We start from the raw sequence: 8224 nt of genomic DNA on the forward strand, positions 1-8224 counted from the left end.
CTGTGAAGTAAGGAATGGCATCGTTACTTCTTAAATGGAAACCTGAGACTCAGAGAGGCACAATGACTTGGCCCAGACCTTACAACTGGGTAGTTCAAATTCCTCTAAATTTCTTTCCTCTACTCCTAGCTCTTCTCTCCTTGGGATCCAGGCCTTTGGAGGATACCATTGACTGATACTGTCCAGGGGAAGTCATGTCAGATTTATGAACTAAAAAGCCTGGGACCTTGAGAAAGTCACTCTGAGACATTTTACATCTAAGTGTTCTCATTGGTATGAAGGGAAGAAATCAGCTAGACCTTAGAGGACTGGATTCTGTAAGGAGTGATTGTTAAAAGATATATAGAATATCTCTAATAATTAGTGATGGTGAGCATATGTTCATGTGCCTGCTTGGCTGTCCATATATCTTCTTTGGAGAAATATCTATTTAAGTCTGCCCATCTTTTCAACAGGATTGTTCATCATTTTTTGTTGTTGTTGAGTTGTAGGAGTTGTTTGTATATTTTGGAGTTTAAGCCCCTGTCAGTTGCATCGTTTGCAAAGATTTTCTCCCATTCTATGAGTTATCTTTTTGTTTTCTTAATGGTTTCCTTTGCTGTACGAAAGCTTTTGAGTTTAATTAGGTCCTACTGGTTTATTTATTTTTTTATTATCATTATTCTAGAAGGTGGATCAAATAAGATGTTTCTGTGATTTATGTCAAAGAGCATTCTGCCTATGCTTCCGTCTAAGAATTTTATAGCATCTGGCCCTACATTTAGATATTTAATCCATTTTGAGTTTATTTTTGTGTGTGGTATTAAAGATTGTTCTAATTTCACTCTCTTGCATGTAACTGTCCAGTTTTCGTAGCTGTCCAGTTTTCCTAGCACCATTTATTGAGGAGACTATCTTTCCTTCACTGTGTGTTCTTGCCTCAACTTCACCAATTATTAAAGAAATGCAAATAAAAACTACAATGAGGTACCACCTTACACCAGTCAGAATGGCCACCATTAACAAGTCAACAAATAACAAATGTGGAGAAAAGGGAACCCTCCTTCACTGTAGGTAGAAATGTAAATTGGTACTACCACTATGGAAACCAGTATACAGGTTCCTCAGAAAACTAAATATAGAACTAACATATGACCCAGCAATCCCACTCCTGGCATATATCCAGACAAAACTATAATTCAAAAAGATACATGCACTTCTATGTTCATTGCAGTATTATCCACAATAGCCAAGACACGGAAACAACCTAAATGTCCATTGACAGATGAGTGGATTAAGATGTGGTGCATATATACAATGGAACACCATCCAGACATTAAAAAATAACAAAATAATGTCATTTACAGCAACATGGGTGCAAATAGAGATTCTTATATTAAGTGAAGTAAGTCAGAAAGAGAAAGACAATTACCATATGAAATCATTTATATGTGGAATCTAAAATATGGTGCAAAGGAACCTAACTACAAAATAGCAACAGACTCTCAGACATAGAGAACAGATTTGTGGTTGCCAAGAGGGAGGAGGGAGGACGTGGGATGGACAGGGACTTTGGGATTAGCAGAGGCAAATTATTACATTTAGAATAGATAAGCAATGAGGTCCTACTTTACAGCACAGGGAACTACATCTAATCTCTTTGGATAGACCATGATGGAAGATAATATGAGAAAAAGAATGTATGAATAGATCACTACACTGTAAAGAAGAAACTGAAACAACACTGTAAATCAGCTATACTTAAATGAATGATAGTAAGTATGAAAATAAAATATAAAGCAATAATAAAAAAAATTTCAAAGCAAATGGCTCAAAAAAAACTAGTTCCTTAATAAGACATTTGTTAGCTTTTCTAGGATGATATAATGCCTTAACTCTAATGAATATGAATAAAAAATATTTTTACAATATTATTTAAGGCAGGCAACTCCCATATGACCTCTCGGCATATGCAGGAAGTGGGAGTTCTTTGGGCCCAATGACCTTGGAGTAACTTACTCTATATGATGGGTCTACCCTTTCTTAACATTCTGGGTTCAGCTTATGCCCAAAGGCAGGAAAGAGCAGAGATACTTCTTTCTTCCATTTAGAAAGCAAAAGGATGGAGTAGTCTGTTTCAAAGTCATTATGCACTATTATAACACTTCCAGAATCAGTCTTTAAATCAGAGTAGTATCCACCTTCCAAATGATCGAAGTGAGTGAGCATTTTGCTGCTGACCACTGGTTTTAAAGAAAGTTTGGATTTTCAGTCCCCTGAGTTTTCAGGACATCATTTGTGACTAGGAGTCTCCAAACTGCTCCCTTCTAAGTGCTTGAGCAAAGACCCATGCCAACCTTCCAACCCCGTTTCCAGGAAGAAGGAAAGCATTGGGAATTCCGGCAGGGTACACACAGCTCAGTGCTTTTCTCTAACCCCACTTACCTCTACTCACCTTTGGTGACTCAGCTTTGAAACAAGCTGGAGATCCCATTGCCCTTGCCCTGGCTTTCCCAGGCCTGGTTTTGAACCCTTAGACTTGAGCTGATGTCAAATTATACACCTCTACTCTGAGTTTTATTTTAAGTCTACACATTTTAAGTCCTGGCTTGAGATTTCATTGGGCATTAAGTATTTGGGGTCTTTGATTTTCTAACAATGAGTAAATCAGAGATTAAAGTTGCTGTTTTGCCCCCAGTTTATCACGAATCTCTTTATATTTCCAGATGCTTTGGATATATGTTAAAGCCTTTGGCCCATATTTACAGTTTTGAACATTGCCTTAGCTTTTACTAATGTATCAATAGTTGGCATGGGAATGAGTAAGGGACCCACATTAACTGATGCCCCAACTACTTGGCATTGTCTCTCTCGCTGATGCTTATGAGGAACCAAAAGTATTGTAGAAGAATCCACAGATTTTTTTTTCTCATGTGTTCCTGCAGAAGCCTTTGGAGAAGGAAAATTATCCTTAATAGCCTCATCAGAGGGCAAGGGAGGTGATATGGGCCCTCCCCTTTAAAACAGGTGGGGAGAGTTTTTGCTATGAGGATACAGGGGAAAGTTGCTCATGGAAACATCTGGAGGCCCACCTTCCTCTCAATATCTTCTGCATCTGGACCAGATTCAACAATATGGCCTTCTTTATGCTGAGTAGGTGAGTGTGGGGCATGTGAAGGCATGAAGAGTTTGAGATTGAGGTGAGAGAAGAAAAGATGGAGAGGTATGAGGTACAAACTACCACCCTCATAGCAGCCTCCTGATATGAATTATGACACTGCATCAGGATGACTGGGAAAACAGGATCCATGCAGATCAGAGAGACCAGGATAAAGAGGGGATGACAAACCATGCTATGAGAAAGAGCTGAAAAGCTCAGAGCTGTTTCATGTGGAAGAAAAGAGGGCACAGGGGCAATGAGAGCTATTTGTCAATATCTGAAAGGTGACTACAAGAAAGACTTACTCTTCACGGTCAGAGAAGCCAAAGCTGGAAAGATGCAAAGGAACATATCCCACAACATTTTAAGGGTCCCAACAATCAAGGGAAGGGAAATGGAACACTCCTGTTTGTTGAGTGCCTTCTATAAGCACTCAACAAACAGTGTGAGGTATCTGATCATGGAGTCCTCACCTTATTTCTGAAAGTTTATATGATGAGAGAACCAGAAGTTAGAAAAGTTATGGAGCTTATCTGAGATACAAGAGGTAGTGAAGAACTAGGGAAGACCTTGTATTTGAACTTCCATCACAGGACTTGATTGTGATAGATGACCTTGCACAGCGATTCCTACGTGAACCAAGGCTCACACTCACTGTTCTCTGAGGTCCCTTCCAGTTTCTGATACTGTGCACAGTTCTGGTGGCCCAAGGAAGCATGGCTGGGGTGCTGAGAGCTGGGAGGAGGAAAGCAAGGGGAATGCTTTGTGGGTAAGTCATCTGCTCAGCAGAATGATGTGAATGACAAATGAGCCTCCCAGGGGACTGATTGTCTCCAAATGTATCCAACAATAAAACGCTCCACAAAGAAACCTGACAATTTGGTTGTTAATTCAAAACATCCTTCTCCAAGCTGCCTATAACTATAATCTAATTGTTGCAAGTTGGTGGTTTACAAAAAAAGAATAGAAAAGAAAGTAAAATCACATTAAATACAAATGTGCATTTCCTCAGCAATAACTCACTCTGCCTTTGTGTTCATTTTATCCTGTACTCTTTCATGTTACCATCAGATTCTTAATCTACCTACTAAACATTTATTTCTATAGAAAGTCTAATTTAACTTCAAGAAATGAGAGGTTCCCCATTCTCTCTTATGAGAGGCAATTCAGCAGAGGAAAAAGTCTGTATCCTGGAGCATAGGACCTGATTTTAGGCCCAAGATGTAATAGTAGCAAGCTGGCTATTCAATTTAGGCAACTTATTTGACTCTCAACTCTGGTTTCAACTACAAAATCAGATTAGAATCCATAACTTGCAATTTTGGGGGGAGGGTCAATAGATGATTTTCTCTGAGAAAGTCTTTTAAGCTCTAATAGAAAATATTGATGTTTGTTACTCTTTTCTAAGTCAAAAGGCTTGGCCCTTGAGGCATTGTTTTGGCTTTAGGGACAATTTCAAATTTATTGATTTATCATCCATCTGTCACCCATCCATCATCCATCTATCCACACATTTATCCATCCATGTCTCCATTCACCTATCTAGCTTTCTATGTATTTAACAAATGTAGATTAACTTTCTGTTACATACGAGATACACAAACAAGACCTAGGAATACAGGCATGAATTAGAAATATAGTATGATTCCTGCCTCCAAAAACCTCCTCTCCAGAGAGAGGGGCAGACTCATTTATATATAATTATGTAATGAAGTAACCATGGTATGAGATTGTACCTGTTGAACCATGGAGGGTAATATAACCATCTCAGATTATTTTGCTTCTCCTATTGTCATTAGAAGAGTGGAGAAGATCATGAGACCAATTCATCTATGAATCGGAACTCGAATGGGAAATAGAGCAGGTCTTAGATATAAAGAAGGGAGGGACTCTCTCTGGCCTTGGGGGTTGGGTGGGGATGCCCTGGGAGACTGGGGAATAATTATGGTGGTGAATGCCCCTGACTCCTGGAGCAGGCCAGGTGAGCTGTGCCCCTAACTTCAAGTCGTTCTATTACTGGCCATCGATGGTAGTTCCAGGGAGAGTTAGTGTGGTGGATGCTTTGTTTCTGAACTGTTTGTCTCGATGAGCAACAATTCAGGGAACTGTGAATTGTCTGAGTCCTCATGGAGAGCATATACTACCCCACAATCATGGGGGAGAGCTACTTCTTAGTTGTCCTCAACCTCAGCTGCCCTGTCACAGTGGGCTCTCCTGGGGAAATGATGTTCATGCATGTGAAAGATGAACCTGGCTGGTACATGGGGATGGGATGATTTAGTTGTTAGTGTCCAGGCCAAGTTTGTGGATTTCAGCTCAAGATGCAGACGTAGCAGTGAACCAGAGGCTAAGCAGGAAATGGGAAGTACACCCATGAAAGAAGCCTTTGCAGTGGATATTAGGAAAGCAGAAACTTCCTCCATGTCCTGAGTAGAAAGATTTATCATACCTGCTGGGGTGAAGAGTGTTTAATGTTCTGCCATTGGGCATTCTCATTGACATTGGGGCATGCTGAAGGGCTTCATTCTCTCAAGCTTGGCTGGCTGAGATGGGCAGGTGCTGGTGATTTTTATCATATACTATCTCTTCAAGTTTTTATATCCTCCTCCTATTTCCATGTATGCAATTCACAATTTTGAGGGATTTATATAAGATTTAATTTCACTTTCCATCCCTTCCTTCTGTGTAATCCTAGGCATCATTTGTGATTCACTTATTATATGTCAGGTCTTACACTAATGCTTTGCATACCCTAACAATATATCCATTAAAATTCTTTATGTGCCAAGTAGCAGTAGAACCACCTCAAACTGGCTTCAGCAATAGGTGGGCACCTTAGCTTGTTTAAAGGGAAAATCCTGAGGCTGCTTTAGTTCAAAGGTTCAAAGATATCAAGAAGAACTCCTTTCCTTCCATTTCTTGTTAACACATTTCACAGGTCAGCTTCATCTTAGGCTTGGCTTCATGGCATGAGATATCTATCTGGGTCTATATTCTCTTTTGGTCCATGTCCAGAGAAACCCTTTCCCAACTAGCAAACAATCTAGCTTCTGTATCGTACTGACATAAAGCCCACCTTTGAACAACCACAAAGAGAAGGATAGAGAATTGTGCTGATTGGCTGAGGTCTATAGCAGTGATCGGCTTGGTCACTGACATTGTCGTTTTTCCCTTCCCTGTATCAGTTCCCTGTTCCTGTCCTCAGTATACAAGATTCAATTTGGGGGAAATCAGACCCAAAGCAGTATCTTTGCTCCACAACTGAGGTACAGGAATCTCTAGCCATTCCTACTGTACCTAAGAAAGTACGATGACATAACAGGGACTTAATAAGTACCAGTGGGTGGATGAATCCCAATCCAGAAATGTGGTGACTACACAAGTGTACTTTGTCCCTTGTAGGCAGAGTTTGACCATGGTCCTTCCTCACTCCCATTTCATTACTTCTCCTTTGGGTCTCAGAGTGATGTAAAGAAGATACTATCTTTTTAAAACTTAGCAAATTGTTTTGACTAAAGCTTATGTGGACATCAAGGATGTAAACTACAATGAGTATCTGGTTGCAAGACAATCTCAGGGAAGAAATGTTCACAGAAATTTTATATATTAGATCCTTCAAAATAGTGTAGTAGCTTTCCTAATGTCCTCTAATTCTATTCCAGTCCAATGATAATTCACATTTTGGAATATAGACTGGGGGTCAGTGGGAGTGACTTCTGATACTTTCTTCTGACACTCCAATTAAGCAGTTTGAATTCAAAAGATTTCTAACCTTTTCAGACTCTCTATCAGAGAATATAGACAAAGTTCCTTAGGGAGTGATAAAATATTATTCATGAGAAAAATGGGGGTATAATAGAAGCATTGTAAAACTGCTAGCAGTGGAAATAACATTTAAGAAAATAATGCCATATCCCTGGTTGGTAGATTTAGAAAGAAGGGGAGTAAATCATTTTTATTCTTCTGCTCTTCTTAACAGTTTATAATTTTGTTGACTCTTTGAGTTTCCACATGGCTAATGTTAGGTCTATAATATTCACAGAAATTAAAGCCCAGAAGGATTTGTTTTCATGAGTTCACATGTGTTTACGGATATTCTGAATTAAAATCAAGGCTAAGTTAAATTAAGAAAAATTCAAGTTATAGTACAAAGACTTATGAAGGAAAATGAAGACATCCATATCTTTACCATCTAATTTTTTGTTTGTTTGTTTGGTTTGGTTTTGGTTTTTTGCCACCCCATGGCATATGAAGTTCTGGGTCAGGAATCAGATCCTATATTGTAGCTGCAGCAACACCAGATCCTTCAACCCACTGTGCTGGACCAGGGATTGAGCCTGAGTCCTGGCACTGCAGAGGTGCCACCAATCTCACTGCACCACAGTGCGAACTCCTACCGTCTAAATATTTTATCCATCAATGTTGCTCTGAAATACATTAAATAATACCTCAAAAATAAATCAATAAATAATTCAAATGTATTATATAAAAATATACAATTTGGATAGTCAGTATTATCTGGACTTGAATGAAGTAATGCATGAGCCCACTTCCTGTGGAGGTGAAATGTGTCGCCAGGACAGGATGATTAAGGCCGAAGGAAGGTGGAGTGGAAGGAATTCTACATGTGTTAAACGAACAAGCTAAACTCATGTAAATTCAGAAAGCAAATTCATTTTTTAGTAACAACTTTCTTGGGGATATAATTGGCATAAAATAAATTTCACATATTTGAAGGGTACAATCACAACTCTCCACAGATACACACTCATGAAACCATCTCCACACCGAAGCTGGTGCACATACCTTTCTTCCCTCAGAATTTCTTTCTGACCCTTTGTATCCCTTAGAAGCCCACTTAATTTTTATTTCCTAGTCTTCTTTAACTTATTTGGTGAGACCAATTCCTCTGCGGCCCCTGGAGAAAACCTTGGGCTATCCCTTGAATTATTCTTAGGTAATAAAAAAAACCTCACAGCCACTTAAAGTCTCAAAACATATTCTCAATTTACAAATTGAGGAGTCTGATCTTATATAGCAATGAATTTTCCAATCTAAATTTACAGTTGTGATTTTTCTCCTTTT

This window comes from Sus scrofa, chromosome 2 (assembly GCF_000003025.6).
Source record: "Sus scrofa isolate TJ Tabasco breed Duroc chromosome 2, Sscrofa11.1, whole genome shotgun sequence".
Lineage (NCBI taxonomy): Eukaryota > Metazoa > Chordata > Mammalia > Artiodactyla > Suidae > Sus > Sus scrofa.